The sequence below is a fragment of the Hibiscus syriacus genome, unplaced genomic scaffold (assembly GCF_006381635.1).
Source record: "Hibiscus syriacus cultivar Baekdansim isolate YM2019G1 unplaced genomic scaffold, ASM638163v2 tig00007902_pilon, whole genome shotgun sequence".
Classification (NCBI taxonomy): Eukaryota; Viridiplantae; Streptophyta; class Magnoliopsida; order Malvales; family Malvaceae; genus Hibiscus; species Hibiscus syriacus.
In genome coordinates, this window is record NW_024062148.1 from 54,558 (window position 1) to 71,510 (window position 16,953).

Sequence of the window (16,953 nt, forward strand, 5' to 3'; positions counted from 1 at the left end):
AAAATTGTCTACAATCAGACTGGTGTTGAAAATTGTAGCTGCAGAGAATTTACATCTTGAGCAGTTAGATGTAAAGACAGTTTTCCTTCATGGTGATTTGGAGGAAGAAATCTATATGAGGCAGCCAGAAGGCTTCATAGAGGCATACAAGAAAAACCTGGTATGCAGGTTGAAGAAGAGCTTGTATGGTTTAAAACAAGCTCCTAGGCAGTGGTACAAGAAGTTCGATAGCTTCATGAGTAGCAGTGGTTTTATCAGATGCCAAGCAGATCATTGTTGCTACATCAAGAGGTTCGACAACAGCTTCATTATTTTATTATTGTACGTTGATGACATGCTCGTTGCAGGCTCAGACATGCAAGAGATTATACACTTGAAGCAAAAATTGTCGAAGCAGTTTGCTATGAAGGATCTGGGCGCTGCAAAGCAGATTCTTGGGATGAGGATCAAGAGAGACACAAAGTCGGGGACTTTGATGTTATCACAGGCTGAGTACATCAACAAAGTACTCTCCAGGTTCAACATGCAAGATGCTAAACCAGTAAGTACACCTTTAGGTGTTCATTTCAGACTCTCCAAAGACCAATCACCAAAGACGGAGGAAGAACGTGCACACATGGTGAAGGTGCCGTATGCCTCAGCAATTGGAAGTCTGATGTATGCCATGGTTTGTACCAGACCAGATATTGCTCATGCAGTGGGAGCTGTTAGCAGGTACATGAATAATCCGGGCAAGGTACACTGGGAAGCAGTCAAATGGATCCTCAGATATCTTCGGGGTACCACAAACAAAGCACTTTGTTTCAAAGGTGGAGATATGATACTGACAGGCTATGTAGATGCTGACTTAGCCGGAAATATCGACATCAGAAGGAGCACTACAGGGTATGTCTATACTCTAGGAGGAACTGCAGTGAGTTGGGTTTCTCAACTACAGAAGATAGTTGCTCTCTCCACAACTGAAGCAGAATATGTCGCTGTTACGGAAGCCAGCAAGGAGATGGTTTGGCTCTAAAGTTTCTTGGAAGAGTTAGGCAAGAAACAAGAAAACAATATCTTGTATTGCGACAGTCAAAGTGCTATCCATCTAGCAAAGAATCCGTCTTTTCATTCCAGGACAAAGCACATACAATTGAGATATCATTTTATCCGGTCTCTTCTGGAAGATGGGATTTTGAAACTTGAAAAGATTAGTGGAGCTCAAAATCCGGCAGACATGTTGACAAAGACGGTGACTACGGACAAACTGAAGTTGTGTTCAACTTCAGTTGGCATGCTAGAATAACAAGACCAGACATGCTGCTACATTGATCGAGGTGTGAAGACATATTAAAATCAGTCTTCAAGTGGGAGATTGTTAAAAGTTTCAAAGTTTGGCAACCAACTTTGGAAAATGTTTTTTTCAAAGTTTGGTAAATGTTTCTTTGAAAAATGTTTTTCAAAGTTTGGTAAAATTTTGGTAGATGTTTGTTGAAAATAGGAATGTGTAAATTCACTTTAGTCATTGTACTTTAGGGTATTTTCAAAGATTAGTCCCTAAGTTTCTACTATAAATACCCTTACCCATTTAGCTTCAAAATCCCATCTCAAAACATTTCTTTCTTCCTATACTAGAGAGCTTTCTTGTGAGTAGTGAGTGTTTTGTAAACACCTGTAAATTTTCTCTCTTAGTAAAAGATCTGCAGCAGCCCGGAGACGTAAGCACAATTGGCTGAACTGCGTTATCAATTTTCGGGTATTATTTTTCCGCTTTTATTTCGCATTCTCACTAATCTGGTTATAGGGAAATTACTTGTACTCGGTTTATTTTCCTAACAACCGCCCAACCAAGATGAATTCGTTGTCATCGAGCACCTTAACATCTTTTTTTCCAACAAAGTTCTCCCGCCCAATTTCCTTGACCAGATTAACAAATTCTACTCTCTTTGCCAGTGGAAGAGGTACATATGGTAACCTGAAAACTGGCCTCACAACCCCCAGCTGGGCAAGGGCTGTGTTAAGGCCAATGGGGTTAGGCTCCTAAAAGAGCCACTCGATCAGAGGTAAGAGCTTTGCGTTAAGTGAAAGGGTTTTCCCACTGAACATGAGTTCACGCATCAAGCCTGGAATCAAATTGCTTGTAACAGAAATTACCCCGGTAGCCCCATGGCTCAACCTAGCATCATGGCACTGATTGTCGTTCCCACTCCACACTACAATTCCATTGCCTATATATTGCTTAATGCGGTCATTTCCAACACATTCCTTGATACCAGCCAAGTTAGGACTCTGTGCTACAGTGTTGACAACACGTGGAGGAATATCTTGTCCAGTTCTTGATGGCACATTGTATATGATCGTAGGGCCCATTGGCAGAACGCTATCAAAGTGAGAAACTAAGCCTTCAAGAGAAGTTTTGCCATAATAAGGATTGATGTGAAGAGCAGCATGCACTCCAACAGCAAAACCTTGTTCTGTAGCATGAATCGCTTCCCTGGTTGAGTTGCTTCCCTTTTTACCAATTACCTTAACTGATCCACCAAAACAGTTGACAGTATGACCAATAAGCATTATGTGTTCATCCCAGCTCATCAGCTGGCCCTCACCAGTTGTGCCGCCAACAATTACCCCTTCAGTACCATTTTCAATCTGCATATTCACCAAGTTATCATATGCTTCAAGATCAAACCTTCCATCAGGTAGATATGGGGTTTTGATGGCTGTTATCAGTCTAAGAGCTTTTATATCTTCTGTCGATGTCCTGCAAAACACAAGGCAGGTAAAATCATCAACAACAGTGATTCTTACAAAAGAAGCTTCATTTCCAACAAATCTAAAGCTACAGACAAACCATCTCTCCATCGATTAAGACACTAAAACATTCACCACAAGTTTATGACACAGTGAATATACATACACCATAGCACCATCATCACAGAACCACTAGATCTTAGGCATTCTCCATGAATGGAGCATTAGACAAGTACCAACTTCAAACATAAGACTATAATAAGTATGAAAAGATTATTCTAATTGAAATTATGCACGGGTCAATACCAAGTAATTCGGTTATGTTTATTTCAAGGCACGTAATACAGATTTGAATAACAGAACAATGTCAATGACACATCCAAAACATATGGATTATAGCAGCTTAAGAAAAGAAAACAAACAGATACGAAAACATGGCAAACATTGACATTTCAAGAAGGAACACAGTGTTGGATCATAAACTTGATCTATTATGGGAGCTTAAACCCAAACCCAAACTAAATTGATGTCATCGCTTACATCATTTAAGTAAAGATGTCATTGCTTACATCATTTAAATAATGATGTCATTGCTTATATCAATTTAGTTAGGTGAGAGTTAGGTATTTGTTGTATTTGTAATGGTTTAAATTAGTTTATTTGTATGGTGTAGGATTATTCTTGAGTAGTATAAATACCTCTCCCCATTTTAGTTTTAAGCATCAAGAAAAATTAAGAGCTTCTAAGTGAGTGAAGAAGCAAAGTCCTATAAGAGTGAGTTGTAGTTCTTGTTTTTGAGTGAGAGTACTCTTGTAATATTTGTTTGAGTTTCAATAAAAGTTGTTTGTGTGAGTGTTTTATTTCCAGCAAAGTGGTATTAGAGCGAGTTGGAAAGATCGAAGGTCTCGACGAGAGGAATCTGACGCCGCCAGAATATTCTCAATCTAAGTTCTGACGCACCGCCGAAAGACTGCTGCCAGAAAATCCAGTTGACTCACCGAGTTGAGCCGAGTCAGCCGAGTTAGAGCCCTTGACCGAGTTGTCAAAGTCCCTCCTAAGGTTTTTTCGGTGTTCCGGATTCATCCGTGCAATCGGATTTTACAAAATCTCATTATATTGAGAAATATGGAAAATGGTATGTCACCATTCCAAGTTCCGACACTCAACGACAACAACTACGATAATTGGAGTATCAAAATAAAGGCACTTCTTGGATCACAAGATGTGTGGGATATCATAGAGAAAGGCTATAACGAGATTGTGGATGATGTTGTTTTTGCTACTCTTACACCAGATCAAAAGACAACTTTGAAGGATTCAAGAAAGAGAGACAAGAAGAGTCTCTACCTCATCTACCAAGCATTAGATGATGATGGTTTTGAAAAGATTTCAAGTGCAAGCTCTAGCAAGGAAGCATGGGAGAAGCTGCAAACCTCTTACAAAGGATCTGAGCAAGTGAACAAGGTTTGTCTCCAAACATTAAGAGGTGAATTCGAATCCTTACACATGAAGCATCTGAGTCTATTTCAGATTATTTCTCAAGAGTAGTAGTTGTTTCTAATCAATTAAAAAGAAATGGTGAAAAGTTAGAAGATGTGAGGATAATAGAGAAGATACTCCGTTCGTTGGATCCCAAATTTGAGCACATCGTCGTGACGATTGAAGAAACTAAAGACTTGGAAGAAATGAGGATCGAGCAGCTCCAAGGATCATTGCAAGGATACGAAGAGAAGCATAAGAAGAAGCATGAGTTTACTGAGCAACACCTCAAGCTGCAACTCAAGGATATGCATGAGAGCCAACGCAATGATAGAAACCAACGTGGCTAAGGCAGAGGTAGAGGTCATAGACGAGGTGGAGAATTTACTTCTAGGGAGTTTGAAGAGTTCTATGAAGCAAATGGAATTCATCGACCAATGACAGTTCCTAGATCCCCCCCAGCAAAATGGTGTGGTAGAAATAAAGAACAGAACAATCCTCGACATGGCACGAAGCATGCTCAAAAGCAAGAAACTACTTAAGGAATTTTGGGCGAAGGCAGTAGCGTGTGCAGTCTACTTGACAAACCGATCTCCAACAAGAAGTGTATGGGGAAAGACACCGCAAGAAGCATGGAGTGAAAGAAAGTCTGACATTTCCCATTTGAGAACCTTTGGAAGTATAGCCCATGTTCACGTACCAGACGAGAGAAGAACGAAGCTTGATGCTAAAAGCGAGAGTTTTATCTTTATCGGCTATGATGCTAATTTGAAGGGCTACAAGTTGTACAATCCAAACAATAAGAAGTTTGTGATTAGTCGAGATGTGGTCTTCAACGAAGAAGGAGAATGAGATTTTAACTCTCATACGGATGACTTCAATTTCTTTCCTCAGTTTGAAGAAGATGAGCAGACAATGAGGGAACAACTAGATGAATCTCAACAAGAGCTTGCAACTCCACCCACTTCACCAACATCAACCACTCAAGGAGACTCATCACCTTCTTCATCGTCAAGTGGGAGTCAAAGTGAAAGAGTTGTGCAACGCACAAGAAGCCTTAGAGATCTGTAACATCCTCAATACCGGGTTAGTGATTAAATTGTAAGGTTTCAAAATTTGGTGATTTAAATTAGAATAATTGAGTGGTTTAAAGACTTATATGAGAAATGAGGGGTAAGATCAAATTGAAAAGAATGAGGAATGAAAGGATAGTATGGTCATTTGTAAAGAAAAGAAAAATATAATAATAATATATGGTATATATTGATACACATGGAAGGAAGGAAACAAAGTTTAGAGGTTTCCAGAGTTCCCTTCTTTTTCTTCTTCTTCTTCACGTGTGAAGCCAAGCAAAGGTGAGTTTTCTCTTGAGTTGATTATGTGCTGAAATTTAAGTTTAGCTTTGATTATTAGATGCTAAGTAAGATTATGGAAAGATTAATTTGCTTTAAAACAACAAAATGAAGAGTTTATGAGGATTTAAAGATTTGAATTTTTTGAATGAAATATCGAAATAAAGTTTATATTGAGAATTGGAAGTTGAATTTGACTTGTCATCAAGGGATAGGAAGTGTTAGAATAGGAATTTGAACATGTTGCAAAACTAGTATAATTTTTGCAATTACATAGGAATGACTAGCTTTGAAGTTAAAGAAGTGATTATGGAATCGAAATAAGTTTAAGTATGTGTATTAAAGTTAGGAGTATTAAAGGAAGTGAAATAGGAAGGTTTGAGCTGAAATAAGGTGATTTTCGAGCTCAAATTGGGATTTCTGGGCTAGGGGAATCGATCCCCCCTCAAACGAATATGAATTTCCAGAATGCTAGAGGGGAATCGATACCCCCAGGGGGGGAACCGATTCCCCCATAATGAAAAAAAAGAAGAAGAAAGAAGAGAAACTAAACTATTAATCCCTTAAATTTGTAGGCTATTAGAGGTTAATTTCAAGACTTAGGCATCTGATAATCATCTTGAAAATTATGCTTATGTAGATATTGAACGTGACTTTGCTTCAAAGTAATCGAAGGGTTAGAATTGATTCAATTCAAACAAGGGTAAGGTGAGTGCATGTGCATAACATGATTATGTTAGTATATTCAGTTTTAGAATTTCGATAAGTCTAGATTTAATATCTTGATACATGATTCATTCAATATTATTAAATATGATATGAATTCATACCATATACATTATGGGATATACTATGCAGATTGTGGTAAGTCTATTTTCCAGATTAGAGCTTATATATGAATGAGTTACGAGATATCTATATTAGGTATATGAAGTGTGTGTGCCGTGTCTGTTATGGTTTATATGTATGAATGAGCATATGTATTGACATGTTACAGTATATATATATGATATGAGTTGTGTAAATAGGTAGATAAATGTGTTAAATATGTGAAATAGTTAAAATGATCAATATGATTTCATAAGAATATGAAATAAGAAATATGAAAAGGGCATAAGAAAGAATATGAAATATATAGAATATGAATATGAATCATATGAGGGGTGACATGAATTATATGAAAATATGCTAGTGTGATGGGAACTAGGAACTAGTATACGTGATAAATATACATTTATATAAGTTATTGGATGAAAAATGAACAAGAGATAAAAGAGATGAAGGATAATACTATAGGAGTATGATAAAAACATAAATGATGACATGTATGTATGTATGTAATGGTTATATGAAAAGGTATAGGTAATAAGATGATCATATGAACATGTGATAAAGAGCTATAGAAAAAGAAAATGTGATATGATGTATGAATATGTAATAAGGTAAAAGACAATACCATGATATGAGTTATGAGAACTGTAAGTATAGTTGATATGCCAAGAGTCGAAGAACTACCTATGTCTTTCGAGACATATGGACAATATATCTATGTTCTAAGGAACATATGGATAGTTACCGAGGATCTTTATGACCTCTGGATAGTTACCGAGGATCTTTATGACCTCTGGATAGTTACCGAGGATCTTTATGACCTCTGGATAGTTACCGAGGATCTTTATGACCTCTGGATAGTTACCGAGGATCTTTATGACCTCTGGATAGTTACCGAGGATCTTTATGACCTCTGGATAGTTACCGAGGATCTTTATGACCTCTGGATAGTTACCGAGGATCTTTATGACCTCTGGATAGTTACCGAGGATCTTTATGACCTCTGGATAGTTACCGAGGATCTTTATGACCTCTGGATAGTTACCGAGGATCTTTATGACCTCTGGATAGTTACTGAGGATCTTTATGACCTCTGGATAGGTCTTTCGGAATATTCATTGAGCTGTGGTGGCAGCATACGTATGCACAACCTCATAATACTCGTATACCTTGGGTTCTCAATAGTGTGTATGGGCTTAAATAAGACATAACGAGGATGCATATAATTGTATCTTAATATGGTATTATTATGATTTATATTGGCTCATATGTGGTATAATACATGATGGGATGATAGTATAATTATGTTTGGATAGTAGACGACCTGTTTATATTTTTGTAATTCTTTATTATGTAATTATGCCTCACTAAGTCTATGACTTAGCGTGTAAGTGTTTTTACACGTAGGTTTCTAAGAGCAGGAGAATCAAGAATAGGAATTTGCAGATCAACCTATCTCTACTCAGCGGTCAGATCAGAAGTAAAGTCACAGTAGGTATTTTATTGTATGTAGTGTGTTGGCATGTAAGAAAAGTGGTAGTTACAAATGCTCTGATTAGTTTTGTCTTGTTTTGGTTAACTCGTGTACAGTGACAATGTTATTTTAATGAAAGTTTTAAATTTCATTGGTTTTCGTTAAAAGATTAAAGTTTGAAAAGTCAATGTGACACCTCAGACTTGTATCCGGGTCGGATACGGGTTGAGAGTGTTACATTTAATGGTATCAGAGCTATGGTTTAGTCGATTCTCGGCATGAATCGGAGTCCAGAGTGTCTTAAAAAGTGTTCATGCCAACATAGTAGTAAGAACTTCTGATCTGATACGAGTAATGAGTATGTTGTTTAGCTGATAGAAATATTTGGTTATCTCTTATTAGATGTCAGGACAAGATAGCTCTCGGGGTGAAGCGAGAGATGATATATTAGCTGAAAGTAGTAATTCACCTGCCCTGGCCAGGCAAGGTGAAGGACAGACACCCTTTGGAGTGCCTGTACAAGATCAAAATGTATTCTTCAGGACGTTGGGCACTATTTTGACACGTTTCCAAACTCTTGCATCCTCAACGCAGAGGATTAATATAGCTAAAGAGTTAAAGGGATTAGGAGCTCCAGAGTTCAAATGTGAAGCCGAAGAAGGTCCTGTTGTTGCGGACCTTTGGCTTAATGATGTAAAGATCATGTTAGAGGGACTCCACTGCTCTGATATGGAGAAACTAGATGGGATGGTCTCTTTGCTCCGTGGGCAAGCGAGAATCTGGTGGACGAATGTTATTCATAGGATGCCAAATGATCAGAAAACATGGTATTTGTTTTTAGAAGAGTTTAAGCACAAGTATATAGGAGATCAGTTCATTAGGGAAATGAAGCAAGAATTCTTGAATTTGAAACAGCTGAATCACACTGTGTATGAATATGAGTGTGAATTCAACAAGTTAAGTCGATTCACGGTCGAATTGATTCGGACAGAGAAAGAAGCATGTGAGTGGTTTGTTGAAGGACTACGACCAAGGCTAAAAGAGATGTTGATTGTTTTGAACTTGTCATCGTTTCAGGAAGTAGTAAATCGTGCTAAAGCTCTAGAAAGAGCTCAGAATGAGCAGTTTGGGGATCAGAAAGCTCAATCTTCCAAAAGAACGGGGGCTTCATCGAGCTCTGTACCACCCAAGAGAAGTAGAGATTTTGGGTTCCAATACCAAGTAAGGTCTGAATCAGTGGTATCCTCTGCTAGAGGATCAAATCAGATGAGAGCTAGACAGACTCAATTAGGAAAGTCTGGTGATGGAAGAGCACAACAGAGACACTGTCAGATTTGTGAGAGATATCATGGTGGGGCATGTAGAGTTGAATCTGGAGCCTGTTTTCGATGTGGGGAAATAGGACATTTCATGAGAGATTGTCCATTGGGGACAGGAAAGCCTGTGCAGTCGGAGCGATCTGCTTCGATATTCCAGAGAGGACGGGGTAGAGGTAGAGGAAGAAGTCAGACAGAATTTTCTACTCAACAGGAAATGCGCTCTACGGCTAGAGTATATAATCTCAATATCAGTGAAGACAATGAGGATCCAGAGATAATAGCAGGTATCTTCTATTGTACAGTAAATGCTTTATGATATTAGTTGATATGAGCTTGTATAACCATATAAGATTAGAGAATGGGTAAGAGAATTGCAAATTTAGTTGGAAGTCATTTTTTTTAAATAGTGTAGTGACAATTCCATTAAGGTACAGTGCTAAAGTAAACAAGATATGTTAGAAGTGTTACATTCGAATTCAGGGAATTTAATTCTATGTTAATCTAATGGAGATAGTTCTCAAGGGATAAGTAAGGAGATAGTGATTTATAAAGGAGTATATATATAGGTAATTAAATGAAAAAGGGGTGTAAAGTGTGAATTATAAGTTGATAAGGGTAAGGAAATGGTAGAAAATGTTATAAAAAGATTGATTGATTTCATAAAGTATACGTTTAATAATAATTGAAGAGGTTTAGGGTTGTGTTCTGAGTTATAGAATGATGGAATAAGAGATTGGGTATGGTTATAAGGTAATTAGAAATGGATTGGGTTCTTTGGGAAGTGAAAGCAAATCATTCATTACAAATTGCAATGGAATAAGTAGAGAAAGGAGCATGAGAACATTGAAAGATATGTTCTTATCGATATGTGTAATGGAAATTTGAGGACGAATTTTCTTAAAAGGAGGAGAGATTTGTAACATCCTCAATACCGGTTAGTGATTAAATTGTAAGGTTTCAAAATTTGGTGATTTAAATTAGAATAATTGAGTGGTTTAAAGACTTATATGAGAAATGAGGGGTAAGATCAAATTGAAAAGAATGAGGAATGAAAGGATAGTATGGTCATTTGTAAAGAAAAGAAAAATATAATAATAATATATGGTATATATAGATACACATGGAAGGAAGGAAACAAAGATTAGAGGTTTCCAGAGTTCCCTTCTTTTTCTTCTTCTTCTTCACGTGTGAAGCCAAGCAAAGGTGAGTTTTCTCTTGAGTTGATTATGTACTGAAATTTAAGTTTAGCTTTGATTATTAGATGCTAAGTAAGATTAAGGAAAGATTAATTTGCTTTAAAACAACAAAATGAAGAGTTCATGAGGATTTAAAGATTTGAATTTTTTGAATGAAATATCGAAATAAAGTTTATATTGAGAATTGGAAGTTGAATTTGACTTGTCATCAAGTTAATTAAGGGATAGGAAGTGTTAGAATAGGAATTTGAACATGTTGCAAAACTAGTATAATTTTTGCAATTACATAGGAATGACTAGCTTTGAAGTTAAAGAAGTGATTATGGAATCGAAATAAGTTTAAGTATGTGTATTAAAGTTAGGAGTATTAAAGGAAGTGAAATAGGAAGGTTTGAGCTGAAATAAGGTGATTTTCGAGCTCAAAATGGGATTTCTGGGATAGGGGAATCGGTACCCATTCAAGGGGAATCGATCCCCCCTCAAACGAATATGAATTTCCATAATGCTAGAGGGGAATCGATACCCCCAGGGGGGGGAACCGATTCCCCCATATTGAAAAAAAAGAAGAAGAAAGAAGAGAAACTAAACTATTAATCCCTTAAATTGGTAGGCTATTAGAGGTTAATTTCAAGACTTAGGCATCTGATAATCATCTTGAAAAATTATGCTTATGTAGATATTGAACGTGACTTTGCTTCAAAGTAATCGAAGGGTTAGAATTGATTCAATTCAAACAAGGGTAAGGTGAGTGCATGTGCATAACATGATTATGTTAGTATATTCAGTTTTAGAATTTCGATAAGTCTAGATTTAATATCTTGATACATGATTCATTCAATATTATTAAATATGATATGAATTCATACCATATACATTATGGGATATACTATGCAGATTGTGGTAAGTCTATTTTCCAGATTAGAGCTTATATGAATGAGTTACGAGATATCTATATTAGGTATATGAAGTGTGTGTGCCGTGTCTGTTATGGTTTATATGTATGAATGAGCATATGTATTGACATGTTACAATATATATATATATGATATGAGCTGTGTAAATAGGTAGATAAATGTGTTAAATATGTGAAATAGTTAAAATGATCAATATGATTTCATAAGAATATGAAATAAGAAATATGAAAAGGGCATAAGAAAGAATATGAAATATATAGAATATGAATATGAAATCATATGAGGGGTGACATGAATTATATGAAAATATGCTAGTGTGATGGGAACTAGGAACTAGTATACGTGATAAATATACATTTATATAAGTTATTGGATGAAAAATGAACAAGAGATAAAAAAGATGAAGGATAATACTATAGGAGTATGATAAAAACATAAATGATGACATGTATGTATGTATGTAATGGTTATATGAAAAGGTATAGGTAATAAGATGATCATATGAACATGTGATAAAGAGCTATAGAAAAAGAAAAATGTGATATGATGTATGAATATGTAATAAGGTAAAAGACAATACCATGATATGAGTTATGAGAACTGTAAGTATAGTTGATATGCCAAGAGTCGAAGAACTACCTATGTCTTTCGAGACATATGGACAATATATCTATGTTCTAAGGAACATATGGATAGTTACCGAGGATCTTTATGACCTCTGGATAGTTACCGAGGATCTTTATGACCTCTGGATAGTTACCGAGGATCTTTATGACCTCTGGATAGTTACCGAGGATCTTTATGACCTCTGGATAGTTACCGAGGATCTTTATGACCTCTAGATAGTTACCGAGGATCTTTATGACCTCTGGATAATTACTGAGGATCTTTATGACCTCTGGATAGTTACCGAGGATCTTTATGACCTCTGGATAGTTACCGAGGATCTTTATGACCTCTGGATAGTTACTGAGGATCTTTATGACCTCTGGATAGGTCTTTCGGAATATTCATTGAGCTGTGGTGGCAGCATACGTGTGCACAACCTCATAATACTCGTATACCTTGGGTTCTCAATAGTGTGTATGGGCTTAAATAAGACATAACGAGGATGTATATAATTGTATCTTAATATGGTATTATTATGATTTATATTGGCTCATATGTGGTATAATACATGATGGGATGATAGTATAATTGTGTTTGGATAGTAGACGACCTGTTTATATTTTTTTAATTCTTTATTATGTAATTATGCCTCACTAAGTCTATGACTTAGCGTGTAAGTGTTTTTACACGTAGGTTTCGAAGAGCAGGAGAATCAAGAATAGGAATTTGCAGATCAACCTATCTCTACTCAGCGGTCAGATCAGAAGTAAAGTCACAGTAGGTATTTTGTTGTATGTAGTGTGTTGGCATGTAAAAAAAGTGGTAGTTACAAATGCTCTGATTAGTTTTGTCTTGTTTTGGTTAACTCGTGTACAGTGACAATGTTATTTTAATGAAAGTTTTAAATTTCATTGGTTTTCGTTAAAAGATTAAAGTTTGAAAAGTCAATGTGACACCTCAGACTTGTATCCGGGTCGGATACGGGTTGAGGGTGTTACAACATCTCTATGAGGTAACTGAACGACAAGATAATCTTACATTATTTTGTCTGTTTGCCGATTGTGAACCAGTGAGCTTTCAAGAAACAGTTCAAGAAAAGAAATGGAGAGATGCGATTGATGAAGAAATCAAGGCCATCGAGAAGAATGACACATGAGAACTTACCTCACATCCCAAGGGACATAAGGCGATAGGTGTCAAATGGGTGTACAAAACAAAACAAAATGCCAAAGGAGAGATTGAAAGGCACAAGGCGAGACTAGTTGCTAAAGGCTATAGTCAAAAGGCTGGAATTGACTATGATGAGGTATTTGCTCCTATTGCTCGATTGGAGTCTATCAGACTAATCATTTCTTTGGCAGCTCAAAACAAGTAGAAGATACAACAGATGGATGTAAAGTCCGCCTTCCTAAATGGAGTTCTTGAAGAGGAAGTTTATATTCAGCAACCATCAGGTTATGAAGTCAAAGGGCACGAAGACAAGGTGTTGAAGTTGAGGAAGGCTCTTTACGGGCTAAAACAAACACCAAGGGCATTGAATAGCCGAATCGACAAGTACTTCCAAGAGAATGACTTCAACAAATGTCCCTACGAGCATGCTCTATATATCAAGATCAAAGATGAAGATATTTTGATCGTATGTCTATATGTGGACGATTTGATCTTCACCGGAAGTAACCCAAACATGTTTAATGAATTCAAGGATGTGATGATGAAAGAATTCGAGATGACAGACATGGGGCTCATAGCGTACTACCTTGGCATTGAAGTTAAGCAACAAAATGATGGAATTTTCATTTCACATGAAAGCTATGCAAAGGAGATACTGAAGAAGTTCAAGATGCAGAACTGTAAGACAATAAGCACACCGGCAGAATACAGGATCAAGATGACCAAACATGAAGAAGGTGAAAGTGTAGATCCAACATTCTTCAAAAGTTTGGTAGGAAGTCTATACTATCTAACTTGCACGAGACTCGATATTCTTCACGTAGTTGGATTGGTTAGTCGTTACATGGAATCTCCAACAATCACCCATTTTAAAGCCGCAAAGAGAATTCTTCGCTATCTGAAAGGTACAATTGACTTTGGATTGTTCTATTCAGTTTCTAATGATTACAAGCTTGTTGGATATAGCTACAGTGATTGGGGTGGAGACATAGATAATCGAAGGAGCACTACTGGATTCATATTTTTCATGGGAGATATTACGTTCACATGGATGTCAAAGAAACAACCGATTGTCACATTGTCCACTTGTGAAGCGGAATATGTTGCTGCTACCTCATGTGTTTGTCATGCAATTTGGCTTAGAAATCTACTGAAGGAGATAAGTTTGATACAAGAAGAGCCTACCAAGGTTTGTGTCGATAACAAATCAGCCATTGCCTTATCAAAGAATCCAGTATTCCATGATCGAAGCAAGCACATCGACATTCGCTACCACTATATAAGGGAGTGTGTTGCAAGAAATGATGTGGAAGTTGAATACGTGAAGTCACATGATCAAGTTGCCAATATTTTTACCAAGCCACTGAAAAGTGAAGACTTCATAAGATTAAGGAACTTACTAGGGGTCACAAGATCAAGTTTAAAGGGGGTGTTGGATTATAAACTTGATCCATTATGGGAGCCTAAACCCAAACCCAAACTAAATTGATGTCATTGCTTACATCATTTAAGTAAAGATGTCATTGCTTACATCATTTAAATAATGATGTCATTGCTTACATCAATTTAGTTAGGTGAAAGTTAGGTATTTGTTGAATTTGTAATGGTTTAAATTAGTTTATTTGTGTGGTGTAGGATTATTCTTGAGTAGTATAAATACCCCTCACTATTTTAGTTTTAAGCATCAAGAAAAATTTAGAGTTTCTAAGTGAGTGAAGAAGTAAAGTCCTATAAGAGTGAGTTGTAGTTCTTGTTTTTGAGTGAGAGTGCTCTTGTAATATTTGTTTGAGTTTCAATAAAAGTTGTTTGTGTGAGTGTTTTATTTCCAACACACAGGTATAAATGCAGTACTTATCATGAAAATGGAGAAACTATGAGCAAATTAACAACACATTTCACACAGTGGAACATCAACCAGATTCAAACAGTGGGAAGTTTATTAGTTACCTATTTTTAACCTCAAGACTATGCATAGGGAGATGAAAATTAGGTATCACTGCTGCTTGTGGGGATCTCCATTTTACGTTTCTCCAGCTACAAATCAAGCAAACAAGATGATAAGCAGATCAACTATGCAAATAGAAAAAATTCCAACTGAGACTAACTTTGCTTCACGATAACACCCATCAAGCACTAAATCAAACAAACCAAAATCTTTCACTATAGACCAAATCAGCCAACAAATAACGTTGATTAAGAAATTAACATACTAATTTAACAGCTACCACGATTAAGAAAAAGAACAATATCTTATCCTAAATAAAGAATGTTAACAACCTCTTGCGATTATCGGTGTGACTGGGAATCGGAAACTGTAACGTAGAGTCTCTCAAGCAAGCGCCATAGCTCTTCAAAATTATTGGGGGGGGGGTTTCATTAGCGTAGGCGGGTTAATTATTTCATCATCTATGATAAATGCTACAGTATAGAAATAATTTATCATGCTCACATAATAGTTTGTCCAAATAATAATTTTTATTTAATTTATCATGTCGATCTGACGAATTTTAATAAAATATATTTTTTTATTAGATTTTATCACATCGAATTGAAAAGTTTAAATAATTTTTTTCTAAAACTCGTTATTATAGTAAATACCGTATATCTCTAAATAATTTGCTTTGTACGGTATTAGGCTAAACAATTAAACCGCCAGCCCTAATGGGCCAAAAAGCCTAAATTGTGAATATGTTAGACCCAAACATAATGGGCCTCAATCAATATACGATTGAGCTGCCCAAAGGTGTTAATATTTTGATATATGAAGCTCAACAATTTAGCCAGTTCCAAGGATGACACGTTATTTTTTGTAAATTTGATACTATATCTGGTTTTCATTTACTCCATTTATAATATCATATATCATTAAATGTTTAATCATTTCAACATTGTATAAAGCACATGTATAACCTTAACATTATGTACACTTTATATTTATATGCATATAGATAGTAATAGTAGGGGGTGGACGATCCATAAAAGTGAAAATTATCTACGCTTTAAGTTGCATGAGATATCTACCGCAAAAGGGCGAAACCTTACTATTATTTTTATATGGTAATAATCATTGAAGTACCTTTTTTCCCCCAAAGAATGAAGGGATCGATGTTAATGATGAAGAAGAAGAATGAAGTGACATTATCTCATACTACATTATTAGCGGTCCACCCAATTATTACCTTCATGTTGTGGAAAAGCCTATAAGTTGTGACTTTAATTTTATATCAGGTAGTTGATCATCACCAAACTTTGCAAATCAAATTATGAAATGTGAAACAATTATGCAAGGCTACATTATTCAAATCATCACTCTTGAATTTGAATCATCCCCATCGTATTAGTAATCTGGATACCGAATCTAAAATCGGATAATTTTGTAATAAGCCTTTCATGATTTGATATTATTTGTATGGTTTTTTTTTGAAATATGGTTATACTAAAATACATATCCTTATCCGATAGGATGTTGCCTTACATGGAAGTGTATGGGAAATGGCTACCTCGGAAAGGTGCTCTCCTCTTTTATGCTATTTACAGAGCAGCGCACGTGTGAGCCAGTACCCAGTGTTCATCTCTGATTCCATAATGAACCCTAACAAGTCAGAAAACCGAAAAGAAAATGCCCATAACCTCCCATCACCTTGCTTTCTTCAAGTCATTATTTGCCGACCAACGTTCAAACTGACACTACCTTAAATAAAAGAACCCATGTATCTTCATTTACATCAAATTATAAAAATAAAAATCCCTTAAAGTATACTGCTTTTGTTAAGGATCTGGATCGTGCGAAAGAATCTGAAACTTGAAAGTATTGTACGAAAAAAAAGAACCTTGAGTTCTATTTCTTTTCTTAATTAAAACGAGGCTGAGACAAGCTGA

General features: G+C 36.1%; 1 pseudogene; it reads right to left on the bottom strand.

Annotated features, from left to right (window-relative positions):
* Positions 1-1,803: 1,803 nt before the first annotated feature.
* On the bottom strand, positions 1,804-16,646 carry LOC120201746 (annotated as a pseudogene).
* Between the last annotated feature and the right edge of the window lie 307 nt (positions 16,647-16,953).